Genomic DNA, 14502 nt, shown 5'->3' on the forward strand with positions numbered 1-14502 from the left:
AAGTTTTTACATATCTAGTCAACAAAGGAAAACAGTAATATCCATTCAACAAAATGTAAAATGTTACAAACATAACAAAATATTGTTCAATGTGCAGGCATAAAGATATACAAAACTGGATAAGTTACATTACGTGCAAATATACAAAATGTGGAAAGCTGAATATCTACAGAAACATTCAAACATCAGCCTAATGCCCTTGTCAATATCCCATAACTTACTTACCAACCAAATTGCACCATATTCATATTTATGTTTTCTACAGACCAACAATCAAACCCAGCTTTTGCCTTATCCCATAAAACCTCCAACTGTATATACTTCAAATGAACATGTTCCATATTCTCCTTAACACAACAGTCCATCTTATTTCATTTCCTTTCCTGATTTTGTTATATTTCATTTCTGCATTCTCAGCTGTCTTACCCAAAGACAGTCTAGGTCTTGGCATGAAGTTGCACTTTTAAACTTCTTTTTCCATCTTGCTATAGCTACTGCTATAGCATCATTACATTTTTTCCAAAGATACACACAAAAATTTCTTATTTATGGTGTCTTACCATTCCTTTCCACCAGTCTCTGCTCGTAAAACACCAGTGGCAGCCACACTTTATTGTATCCTTTAATATATATGCAACCTGTAGTTCAGAACACATAATTTATTTAGCTTCCTGCACAGTGTGTGCTAAATTTTATGTTGGGAAAACAGATAGAGCCCTGCAGGATCGCATAACAGAACATATTTATCATATTAGCAAGGGCAGCCAAAACAGTGCCCTTTCTAAACATGTCTTGGAGACAGATTTGACACACACATTTTTATTTACAGCTATTAGATGAGTGTTTGAGAGTGCCAGATGTGGTGATATTAGCAATACTACTGAACAACTGGAAGCCAAATGGATAATCAAGCTCAGAAGCGACTATGGGCATGGGTTGAATGACAGGGTGCCCATTACACACAAACTAAAGAGTAGGCGCCTATGCAGATGAAGTAGCAGTACTTAGTATACAGTATTTGTGTAGCTACTGTTTAAAAGGAATTTGTACTCATATTAGACATATTGTTTTTATTCATTTTATGTTTTTTAGTTAGTGTGCATAATGCTATGTATTGTTAGGACTGTGTCTCTTTTAGAGTTAAGTGAAATGCATCATGTGATTTGTTTTATTAGAATATTTAATGCAGTCTTTTTTATTCTTGCTTGTATCTGATGAAGCAGTACAACCTGCAAAAGCACTCATATCTTTGTGAATAAAGAGATTTGAAGAACTGGAGCAGTCTGCTGTTTTTGGGTTCACTTGTGTAGTTGGAATTGTTTGCTTGTTTATTTTATGTGACCCTGAAACTTGGAGAATCATGGTGGTTTGTGTTTTTTACTATTATTGAACAAATTAATTGTCTTTTCTTTCTTGCCATTGGTGACTCTGCAGTTTTTTGTTTTGTTTTTTCTACATTTTAATACAAGTGGCCTGTTCAGTGTGTGTTTTGTGAACTTTAATGTTACTTTTACCTAAAAGTCCAATGAAAGCATTTAGTCAAAACAAGGCACATTTAGTCCCCCCTAGACTCACCGACAGAGGACTTGCATGAAGAGGTAGATGCCAGTTTCCATTTTGCTGAGCAGATCATTCCACATTTAGAGAATATCTCCAGATTAAGCAACAAAAAGAAGGTAAACCCTCCAGTCCATTTCCTCCTGCTCCTCACAAATGGATGCAGAAAACCTGCTTGTTTATCCTTAAACTTCTTGGTTATTTATTTATTTATAAATTGGCATTTGTCTACTGGGAAAATCAGACTTGGCAAGTTACCCATTTTCAGCAGAGGTCCAGGAAGAAAAGCTCCACAATACATAATTTTTAAAGAAAGAATTTAACAGTATTTTTGGTTAAACATAATACAGTACAATTCATAATATGGAAAACTGTTATAAAGCTTAACAGTAGAGCATAAAATTCACAGATAATATTTACAAGATTGTTTGTGTCTTTCGGCTTTTCCTGGTTAGGGGTCGCCACAGTGGAACTCCGGTCCGCTAATGATTGGCAGTAGATTTTTACGTGTTGGCTTGCTGGGCCTAACGCACAACCTTCAACGAAGGAGCGCCCATTCACGCATGTCGCCACACAGAAGACGGTCTAACTGAGAATCGAATGGGCAACGTCTAACTGTGAGGCGACAATGCTACCGCAGCACCATCACCGCAGTATAGATAGTATTTACAAGCTATTCAGATTAAATAAAGTTGTACTTGATGCGCTAGGCTTTTGAGTTTGAAGTGAGTTAAAGAGGATGTCGAGGGAAGAAGTAGTTAGGGAGGAGAGGAGAGGAGGGAAAGTGGCACATATGTAAGGGTGAGAGGGATGTTTAGAATAAAAGAGGTAAATTATTAATAATGCCCAAGTTAGGTCCTCCTTTGCTGGATATCTTAAAGTATGTCACCAGCATTGTATGGGACAATATAGACAGGCTAGTCCAAGTACTGCAAACATCAGACTGCATATTCTCAACTTCTGGGATATGCACAATTTGTTTATAGACTCATAACTCATAGTATCCCAGAGTAAGGCACTCACAAAAAAAAAGCCTGCAGCCCACCTTCAGACACAGAGATTTGGGCAATGGACAGGTTAAGTTAGCCAATGGCATTTTTCTCAGTGGGAGTTGAACTACCTCTCATGGCATATTTCCTGAGGAAATTTACCCGAAACTGCAACATACCTTAGAGGAGCTACTGAGTTATATCACCTAAGATAAGGAATCTTAAGATATATGTTATGCATGCTGTGGCCAATTAGTAAAAACTACAAAAAGAACCTAGACAAGCTAGAGTTTTCACTGTGTGACACCTTAAACCTCCTGTAATAGTGGCCCATGGGATATATGCAATTATACAACTCTCCCCCATTAATATTCAAAAACGTGCATGCTGATTGGTTAGCATGCATGTTGTAAATCAGAGTTATAGTAATGGAAAAAGGTCCGGTCACCCGGACTTTTTCCATTACTATAACTCTTTTTTTCTCACTGTTTAACGTAGCGAGACAGCTTTAAAAAAAGCAACAGTGATTCTCCGTTGCTTTTTTAAAGCTGTCTCGCTATGTTGAACTCCTTTAACATAGCGAGACAGTTTGTAAATAGCAACAGAGATCTTGCTTTCTCCGTTGCTTTTTTCAAAACTGTCTCGCTATGTTAAATGGGTTTAGCATACTGAGACAGCTTTAAAAAAAGCAACAGAGATTCTCCGTTGCTTTTTTTAAAGCTGTCTCGCTATGCTAAACCCATTTAACATAGCGAAAACAGTTTGTAAAAAGCAACGGAGATCTTGCTTTCTCCGTTGCTTTTGCCCACGGTTCTGATGTACTGCGTAGGCATACGCGTGCACAGTACATCAGAACTGCCACAGAATACCAGACAGCTGCGGAAGGGCAGCAAGGAGGCATTATACAATGCCATTATTTATGAAAAGTAATTATTTTTTTCTTAAATAATGTCATTGTACAATAGCAATAACCCACTTCTGGGTGTGGGTAATGCTGGATTTACCGACGGTTGGCTTTGTTTGGCCACTCGGGCTTCGCCCTCATGACCAAACCACGCCAACCGTGGATAAAGCCAGCATTACCCACACCCAGGCATGGGTTATTGCTATAATGACCCCTTAAGAACATCAAGTGTTTCAGCTATATGGCTGAATTTCTGTGACATTTTACTTTTTCTTTTTAAATCTTTGTGGATGCATTCAGGCCAATAAAGCTCACCCCCACTAGCTGTGGACATGTATGTTTCAGCCTCCTTATGACCTTGTCAGCACAGCATAAGTGGACTGTTTGGCTATACCTTAGAAACACAGGGCCTTTAAACCAAGCTGATATCCATAACAATTAGGGTGATTCCTAATATCCCAACTAACATCCAAACCAAAGAGTAAAAAGGGCACATATACAAACCGATTAGTAAAAACAACAAGAAAAGCCTAGACAAGCTAGAGTTTTCAATGTAGTTTGGATCTTAGTTGGAATATTTTCAGACAACTTTATTGTTATGGACATCAGCTGGGTTTAAAACCCTATATGTCAAAAGTATAGTCAAACAGTCCATTTATGCTGTGCTGATGAGATCATAAGGCCAAAACATGCATGTCTACAGCTAGTGGGATTTGACTTTATTGGTCTGAATGCATCTACAAAGATTTAAAAAATAAATAAAAAGTCATGGACATTTTGAAGATATACAGTTGAAACACTTGATGTCCTTAAGGGGTCATTTGCATATATGATATGGGCCTCTGTTACAGAAGGTTTAAGGTATCATACATGAAAACTCCAGCTTGTCTAGGCTTTTGGTTGTAGTTTTTAGTAATACTCTTTGGTTTGCATGCTGTGGCCAAAGGTACATCTAGAGAAGTAGTATCTAATGCTGCCTTACACCTGTACTCCTGGCTGCAGTTAATAGATTTCAATGGGAACCCTGAAGTAAATTTCATGGATTCCCCTTTTAAACCACTTATGTTTGGTAATAAAGTCAAAAGTGTCTTAAATTGATCAAATACCAAGGTAAAATTCTGCCTGCTGTTGGCGTACAGTCCCACACTTCTCAATGTTTTATAATGTCCTTCAAATGAGATGTTAAATCGAGCTACTGTCTACCTGATCTGGTGGTAGCTCACTTGGATTTAAAAGATCATGTAGCACTTATTGAAAACAGTGGGGGAATTTTTCCACTCCACTAGTCAAATTTCCAGTAACCATTTGAAATGTCAAGACCTATTACAGCGAGACCCAAAACGTGGAGACTGAAATGAAGAAAGATCGAACTTGTATATATAAAGCCCAAGATGCTATTTCTTGGAATATTCCCTTTTCTCCAATATATGGAAACGTCGGAGTTTGCATATAAAAATTTGGGGGTGTAGAAAGTTTTAAGGAGAAGAGCGATTTTTGAGATTTGCTCTTCTCCTGTGTTTTCTGTCTGTATTTTTTTTTTTATTTTGGGCTTTTCGGCACTTGGCATTTTGAGTGCCAACATTTCAACATGGAGCCCAAATTTCCTCTATCTCCCCTGAAAATATGTCATAGGCCCTGCTGGACTATAACACCATCAGTAAAATTCAAACATAAAAAAAAAAATCAACACAGGATGGCATTTGTAGTTTCAGCGTGACACACAGTAACACAAACAGGGTAATTGTTGAAAGTAGACAAGTTCAACCTACTCTAGTCTCATTTCCATCAAGGTTAAAAGTCCAGAGGCAGTAGTAATTAGTGTTCAGCAGGTGGCTAAATTCAGTCCCAAGTCAGTTCCAGTTTAATCAGCACGGAAGCATTTTGTGCCATCAAATATAATTTTGGGAAATTGAAAAAGAATGAATATTGTGAGCTGAAAATACTTTTGCTGACAATGAAGTTTGCTTTTTTCCTCCACTGCTGTGTGACCTGTTGAGATACTTAAGTCCAGGGGCAGGGTGGGAGTGCATGGTGCCCCCCCCCAGAAAAACAAAATTGTTGAGTTGCTCGTCAAAGGTGGTTTGGGCTTTTTTCTTTTTTTTTTCTGTTCGCAGAAATTACCTTCAAAGACTCAACATGAATCTGATCAGCAGCATTCATGAAATCTTGCTTAACTATCCTATTCTGAAAGGATCTGAGATTTGTCTTTCCATCCACTTGACAGCCGGAATGAAGATCGCCAGTGGGAGATGGATAAGGGAGATAATATTCAGAAGGCATTGAATACCTCAATACCTTTTAGCTTCTACCACTTTCCTTATGAGACATCTTAATCTTTAAAAAGCAAGCAGCAAAGAATTTAGCTTTAAAGGTGTCAGAAACTGTTATCTAAAATATTGTATCAGAGCAGGAAGGCTTACGATAGTATTATATAAATAAAAGCCTAAACAATGTTGTTCAAAATGTAACTTTTTGAACAATCATCCAACAGTCTTATTCTGCCTTGTCTGTTATTAGGAGACTACATGTTATCTTTGGGTATCTAACCTCTACATAACAAGTGGCAAGGAGTCCAAGAGGATTTTGCACTTTTCAGTCAGAGTGAAGGACTACCAGTTCAGAAGACTCCATTTGGTTTCACTATAGCTCCCATGGTGTTTGTTAAAGGCAAGATCATAGTAGTGGCTATTCAGAAACTACAGATACTCAAGATATTCCTACATGTGGATAACTGGCTTCTTACCCAATCTACAGTTGATCTGGTAAACAAGAAAGAGTCTTCACTCAAACTGTTCAGCTCCCTGGGGATTAGAGTGAACCTACAAACACGTACAGTTTTCAATTCAGTTTATCATTTCTGCATGCTGAATCTCAACCACCATTGTTTGCTGAGACTTTCTCCTCAGTACAAGATACCTCTGCATTCTACTATCATGGCCTGTATCACCCAAGATTTTTTTCAGAACATCATGCCATATGGCTGCATCATATTTTATAATCCCTCATAATATATTTCAAAGGGATTTTCACTGGATATTACCATTTGGATTTCTATATCCCGAAAAACTCATTCAAAGGGATGGCAGTCCCATTCAGCTTTGGACACCTAGGGCCATGTTCAGTGTACTAACATCTATATTAGACTGTGCGAACACTATGACAGAAGATGGTCCTGGCAGCCTGGTGAACTCAGGAAACTGATATTCATATTCATATTGATCCTGTCGAACTGAGTGGTGCTGGGAAAAAATATGAGATAGCAGTGATCAGCATTTAAAAGTGCAATCACACAACAGTGATAAATCCTCAAGTAAGTTACTTTTGAGACTGGGGTATCTTATAGAATTATCATTACTTTAAGGTATGGAGATCTCAGAGTTAGTATGGATAAGCAGCAAGTGAGGGACACAGACCCTCCAACAACAGGGAGAGTGGTGGAAAGCCCCCTTCAATAATGCCTTAAAAGTGTTATACCGAAATGTGCTTTTTATTGTTTCATTGAGCAATTGATGTTTTGTGATCACACTTTTGAGTGTAATTCCTTTACTGTCTCAAACTTCTGTCATGGAGACAGAAATAATGGTTGTTTTGCCCAACATGAAAACATTCCAGGAACTTCTTTCTCATTGAGTTATGTCAATTCATTCTGATATCAGAGTAGCTGTGTTATTTATCAACAAGCTGGAAGGAACACATTCCTTCCTATCTGTACAGGAGCAACGAGAGCTTGGCAGTGGGATATAGGTTCCAGCCTTTTTCTAATAGCAACTCACATTCTGGGAAGGTCGGTTCACTTGCAGACTTAGTTGTTGCCTTCTTCTTCTAATTGTAAATGAGTTCTTTACTCACAAAGAAAATAATTTCATTGTCAGGAACTCCAAGATTCAGTTTGTTTGTCTTCATGACCATGCCAAATGTCCTGTTTCTTTTCTCCATAATACCTTCATCACTGAGGCAGGAAGATGTCTTAAATAAAATGGTAGGATGATCTCCTTTATACACACTTCATTTCCCTTGGCAATGAGGTTCATTCAAAAAGCCAAGCTCCATAAAGCCAAACACCGTCATTATAACTCTGTTCTAACAGAGGCAGACGCGGTTTCTACTGCTCTCCCCCTTGCCTCTATAGAAGCCTTCACATCCTTGCCCTCTAAAGACACTGCTGAAGCCTTCACATCCTTGTCCTCTGAAGACACTGCTGAAGCCTTCACATCCTTGCCCTCTGAAGACACTGCTGAAGCCTTCACATCCTTGCCCACTGAAGACACTGCTGAAGCCTTCACGTCCTTGCCCGCTGAAGACACTGCTGTCTTACGCTTCCTGTAAGACACACTGAGATATCTATTCCCTGAGCTGGAAGGCATAGTTATAGACAATGACCTTGCCTTTTCTTGGTCTCCATTCTCAGGTTCTCAGAGGCCTTCCATTAGAAAAACTTAAAGAGATGAATGAATCCATCTCTCCTCTTGGACAAAACAAAAGGCATGATTACCATCAGAACCTCCATTTTTTGATTCTGGTCTTACCTTCTCACTCACTGGTATAAAATTTGGCTCTATGTGATTTGGTCACTGATCCATATTGATGTGACACCCCAACACCATGGAAAAATAGAAAAGGGTGGGGGGGTGGTGGTGACGATGATGACTTCTCTTGTATTAAAATTCATCTTGCTGCAGAATCTAATTACTAAACAGGACTGTAGTATATTCCTTAATTCCAAATTAAGCAAAAAGTAGCTGAAGGGAAATAGTCCAGGAAAAATAGTCCAATAAAAACGGTGACCCAAGTATGAACCAAATGCATTCATTAAACGCTTTTCGTTCCACCAAATGTCAGAACTTCTTCAGATAAAATTCAATACTGGACCATTCTTTTAGGAACCTTTTAAAATCAGTCATGTGCTCCATCTTTACCAATAAAATCTATTCCCCCAACAATTGCATCATTAACCCTTATGTAATCTGTACATTTTTAGGTTATTTTTAAAAAAATATTAAAACATTACTTGTGTTTAACTACTCTAAACCATTATGTTTACACATAATGTCATTCATACATATCACTCATTAACAATGTCTATACATTTTATAAGTTTGTGTATTAGCATACACAAGATAGAGCACATTTCATTTAAACCAGGTTGTTTCCCAGCGTTAAGTCTCATTTACCAAAGTAACTCAAGTCTTTCTAACATAAGGGAATCTGGTCCTCCTCTTTCACTCTGAAATTACTTGGTCAATCGCTTTAAACTTAAAGCTATAGTCTGAAAATTCTAGAATGTGTCCAGCTAAAGCATTTTCTGTTTTACACCTTCTTATATTGTACAAATGTTCATATACCCTTTCTCTCAATTTCCGGTCAGTTTTGCCCACATAAAAAGCTGGGCATAACTGACATTGTGCTATGTATACAATACAATCAATTTAGAATTACATGTAAGTTTCTTCCTTGTGGCATATTTCTTACTCTGTACTTGATATGTTTGTCCAGTCTTTATATACTTACAGTAATTAAACATTCCACAAGTGGACATTCCTGGGTGTTGAACTATGTCTTCTTTTCTATTTTCTAACAAATTCTTCAAGTTCATGCCGCTCCTAAACATAACTTTAGGGGGGGTTCTCAGTTTTGTGTAAGAGGGTATTCTCTCCTGTAAGGAGATTCCAGTTTTTATATATTATATCAGGTAACTCTAAAAGCATTCAAGTTAAATGTTGTAATAAAGTTATACGTTATTTGAAACAAGTTACCTAGTCTTAAATAAATTAAATTATGCACACTTCACTGCCCTTGGCAATGAGGTTCATTCAAAAAGCCAAGCCCCATAAAGCCAAACACCGTCATTATAACTCTGCTCTAACAGAGGCAGTTGCGGTTTCCACTGCTCTCCCTCTTGTATCTATAGAGGCCTTCACATCCTTGCCCGCTGAAGACACTGCTGAAGCCTTCACATCCTTGCCTACTGAAGACACTGCTGAAGCCTTCACATCCTTGCCCGCTGAAGACACTGCTGAAACCTTCACACCCTTGCCTGCTGAAGACGCTGCTGTCTTACCCCTCCTGCAAGACACACTGAGATCTCTATTCCCTGAGCTGGAAGGCATAGTTATAGACAATGGCCCTGTCTTTTCTTGGTCTCCATTCTCAGATTCTCAGAGGCCTTCCATTAGAAAAATTTAAAGAGATGAATGGATGCATTTCTCCCCTTGGACAAAAACAAAAGGCATGATTACCATCAGAACCTCCATTTTTTTTGAATCTGCTCTTACCTTCTCACTCAGTGGTGTAAACCTTAGCTCTAGGTGATTTAGTCACTGATCCGTGTTGATGTGACACCCGAACACCATGTAAAAATGGAAAAGTGTGTGGGGGTGGTGGTGATGATGATGACTTCTCTTGTATTAAAATTCATCTTGCTGCAGAATCTAATTTCTAGAGAGGACTGTAGTATATTCCTTAAATCAAATGAAAGCATGTAAAACTTTCTTATGGATACCTTTAATCTTAAATCTCCTGTCTGTGAACTCATCCCTCCATGAGATTTATACTGCAAAGTTGAAAATTGACTTTGCCTTCCTCATTACTGGCTGGTTGACATAGGTGATATAAGGTTTCTTTACAGCAGCACCCTCTTTCCAGTGGCCAGCAACACTGCCAAGAGAATTTCTCAGTTATGGGCTCTATTTGTTAAATTGCCTTACCAATTTTCCGTTAAGACGATGGTACACAGAGCAAACCCTCAAACCCTTCCTCCGTAACTAAGGTTGCCATGGAGTTAAATCTGAGTTGTGTAATCAAACTTTTATCTATTTTCAGAATAGTTTATCGATGGCAAATGTCTTCTTCATTTTGTAGCTGTCCAAAATTAACCCAGGGTTTTTTTAGATAGAACCAAATCTTTCCTCGATGCCAGCCTGTCACTGTAAGACACGCTTAGCCAGAAAGTATTTTAATACCTTTCCTATTGCTTCCAAAATAATCATTTTATGACTACGTATACTTCCAAGCATTAGCTTATAACAGACTGACAGATACCCTGCCCAAACAAAAGTGTACTAAGGAAGCATTTTATACAACATATTCCATCTTTTGCCACTTCATGTTGGCCCTGACTTTTAGTACACTACTTTTGGTAGGGTATCAGCCAGTTTATTAAACTTCTACATGGAAACACTGATCCTGCTCTATACGATATGTCATTAGTGAAGAAACTGAAACCACCAGTGCAGAAAAAGAAAAGGCTGTTTACCCCTGAATGTTAGTGTCTGGCAAGGCAAATGTAGCAGCTCAGCTATTACCAGGAAGACATTTCTAAACACAGTTAAAGCCAATGGATCCTATAGTCCTGTCAAACGCTGACATTAACCCAGTGCAAGCAAATGTAAACTTATAGTTTTAGAAGTTTAGTTCTTGCAAATCTTTTTCCTCACGGCTGAACACTGGATGCACACAGGGCTTCTCAACTACCAGACTCTCCTTTTTTTCTTGAGAATAATTCCAACTCACAATTAGGGCTGGTGAAGAGATCAGTACACCTGGGGCAGTGTTATATTGCTGCCATGGAAAACATTTAGCTAGCTTTGGCATTCGGACTAGGGCTGGTGTTTGGTATGAGGTAAGGTTTAGGGAAAGTGCAAGGGTTACAGAGTGTAGTGTGTGCTGCATCCTACATGGACTCGAATGTAGTGCATAAATCAATGTGCCCGATTCCAAAAGACTTGATCTGAGTGTAAGTGACCACTTACATTAATAGAAGGCCTTTTGGAATCTGACCCCTAGTGTAAGTCTGTTTATAGATAAGCCTTTCAATAAAGTAAGTCACTTATACACTAAGTGCAAATCTTTCAGAATCAAGGCAGATTTACACTCAGAACAACTCTTTTGGTATCTGGCACAATAATTCGGTTTGCTTTTTATATGTTTTAATTGAATCTGTGCTGTAACAAATTACTTTAATAGTAGTTTTTGTTGTTGTTAATGTTAGCTCAATGGAAATGCATATTCTGATAGGACTGCCAACAAACTGACCTACAATGGTTACAAAAGTAATCTCTGTTTTGTTTCAATCAGCTCTGCTCTGCAAATACTGATGAATGGAGTATGATTAGTAGAAAGGAAATGTTTTAGTTTGGTGCCAGCATTTGAGCAACGGGCAGGTCAGAAGATAGGACAGAGGGAGGAGAGTTATGCAGATAAACGTTATCCAAGTTCAGGAATTTTAATGTGGCAATTACATTTTATAATGCAGGATATTTATTGCAGAAATTGGCACACAAGCTATAATGCTTATGATATGGACAATTGCATACATGCATACATATAACCTAAAAATATTTAGACAATTTTAACAGCAAAGGAAATATCTTGAAAACCAGAATGGCAGATGGTTCATTTTTATGTTCTTCAAATGACGTCCAAAGGCATATGCTTCTACATATGTCTTGCAACTGACAGAATGTTTCTGGAAGATGTTTCTGATTTCATTGAACTATATGTCTTCATATGTTATGGTGTTAAGTTTCAAAATGCCATATGCAACTATGAAGACTCCCTGCTTTAAGTTATTTGTTATGTTATATGATAGCTATAATGAAATATTAGGTCAAGCGATACTCTACCAAAAATGTTGGCCCTTTTTCAGAGGATGTAGTAATATGAAAAAAAGCTGGCATATTTTACAGCGTAATTCCTTATTTGTAAATTTTTTCCCCTCTAGTAGTGTTCAAGTCCAAAGCATTTATACGACAGGAATAACACAAGCAGGCCAACTTCTGTTTCTCCTTGAAATATTACTTGTAGTACTGTAAATAAAGTATGTACAAACAGATTTTTTTCTTTTTCTATAGCAAGGAATATGGTACTGATGCTCATAAAATATTTGTAACAGATGTCAGGATCCATGATGCTTTAGGAAAAATACAAACATGCATACCGAAGGATTGAGTACATACAACGTACTGGTGAGTACATACATAACTTGTTTGTTAGAAACAATATAAATATAAAATGTAATAATGAAAGAATATCTAAGTTGTAGGTTGACTCATTTTATATATATATATATATATATATATATATATATATATATATATATATATATATATATATATCTCAGGTGTAAGAGCCACTTTCAGAATTTGCTGATATTGGTCGGAATCACACTTTATTTTTTCAAGAATTGGAAGTCACAGTACTGGGTTGTAAACTTCTGAAAGAAGCTGCTACAACACAGTTCCAGTGCTTTTCCAACTATCCCTAGCCTTCCAGCACACAAATCGAGAGGGCTACCATAATTAACAGTGCTGCAGAGGAAGTAACACATTTACAAGGCATTCCCTACCACACAAAGATTCATATATACATGGAGCATATATGAAAAAAATATATATGTTCAATAACTAGATATGTATGTGCATAGCTATATCCACACACGCACACACACACACACACACACACACACACACACACACACACACACACACACACACACACCCTGTACAGTACCACAATAACACAATGCACTGCGGTGACTTCATTGTGGGAAGAGTACTCTAAGTGTGTGTTGGGTGACTTCACGAGTGTAAAACTGCTAAATGCCAAACAATGGCAATCTGGGAGAAAGCTACCGGTAACAGAAGTGAAAGAATTTGTCCACAAACAAATTGGCTACACTACACACTCATTTAAAAGGGCTCGCACAGATTTGACTATTACAAAAAAAAAGATATTAACTTAAGTAAGATATTATCTTAAGTATTCAACTGCGGTACCACCTTTAACATTCCTATAAGAAAAGCGCAGTCCGGGTCTGAACTGTCTGCAAACAGCTACAGTTAACTTTGAACCTAACACCACTCTTAAGTATTCAACTGCGGTACCACCTTTAACATTCCTATAAGAAAAGCGCAGTCCGGGTCTGAACTGTCTGCAAACAGCTACAGTTAACTTTGAACCTAACACCACTCTTAAGTATTCAACTGCGGTACCACCTTTAACATTCCTATAAGAAAAGCGCAGTCCGGGTCTGAACTGTCTGCAAACAGCTACAGTTAACTTTGAGTATGTGTCAACCTGTTTGAGCCAATCTTCATTTTCCCCTGGAGAGCACTGTACTTTGGCTGTAAGCAGCCCCCCCCCCCCCCCACACACACACACATCTTCCACTTTCTCTTATTCCCTTCTGTTAGCAAATAGTATCCGTAACTGATCAATACTGTGTGTTTGTTAATTTAAACTATGACCACAGTAGCCTACTGATACAAGGTTATCCTGGTTTTCCACCTGAGAAATTAAGAAAAGACTTACAGTTTCAGAGCAGTCCTTGGTCAATTGTGATTGTTTCTTAACACATACTTGTCTTGCTTTGTGATTGTTTCCAGCCTCTCATACAAGAACCTAACAGGGTCTCTACCCACTTCGTTCCCCACCCTGCCCCCTATTCCCTCCCACCCCCAGTGGTCCCACCTTTGTTGCACTCAAACCCTCCCATCTTTCCATTAGCCAACCACAGCGCTAACCCAACACTACCTCCTCCATATTCCCTCTACTATCACACCTCCTCAACTGACATGTACAAGCATACCTTTCCTTTGCTCACTGCATGCACTCTCCTTGCATATCTTACATCCTACCAAAGCTCCATCATTCCCCCACTCAACCACTACCACTGTACTACTACTCACACCACCACCCATGTCTCACCCATACTCAGCTCCCCTCCCACCAGCTCAAGAACCATCCCTATGCACCCCCCACATATTCTACCAACTATATTACTCAAACGTAAAGCATCCCTACAACTTAACATAGTAACCCTCCCACCATACCTATTACCCACAGAGCACAATCATAAAGTTTCCCTTATAAACAAACACATTCAAAAACTGAGAAAACTAATAATCTCATGCATATCAAAACTAACCCTAAGTGGAGACATCCACCCCAACCCTGGCCCTACCATCTCCAACCCCAATCCTCATAATCAGACTAGAAACCACAACTTCTCCCATATTACAACCAATAGAAAGCCAAGTGACTTCCTTCTACTAA

At 38.3% G+C, this 14502-nt stretch overlaps 1 protein-coding gene across 1 annotated transcript in view; it reads right to left on the reverse strand.

Moving 5' to 3' along the window:
- VEGFC (vascular endothelial growth factor C) overlaps positions 1-14502 on the reverse strand; it is a 544599-nt gene that overhangs the window by 235928 nt on the left and 294169 nt on the right. The gene's annotated exons all lie outside the window — the stretch shown is intronic.

Source organism: Protopterus annectens, chromosome 2.part1 (assembly GCF_019279795.1).
Source record: "Protopterus annectens isolate FY-2018-M chromosome 2.part1, PAN1.0, whole genome shotgun sequence".
NCBI classification, from domain to species: domain Eukaryota; kingdom Metazoa; phylum Chordata; order Ceratodontiformes; family Protopteridae; genus Protopterus; species Protopterus annectens.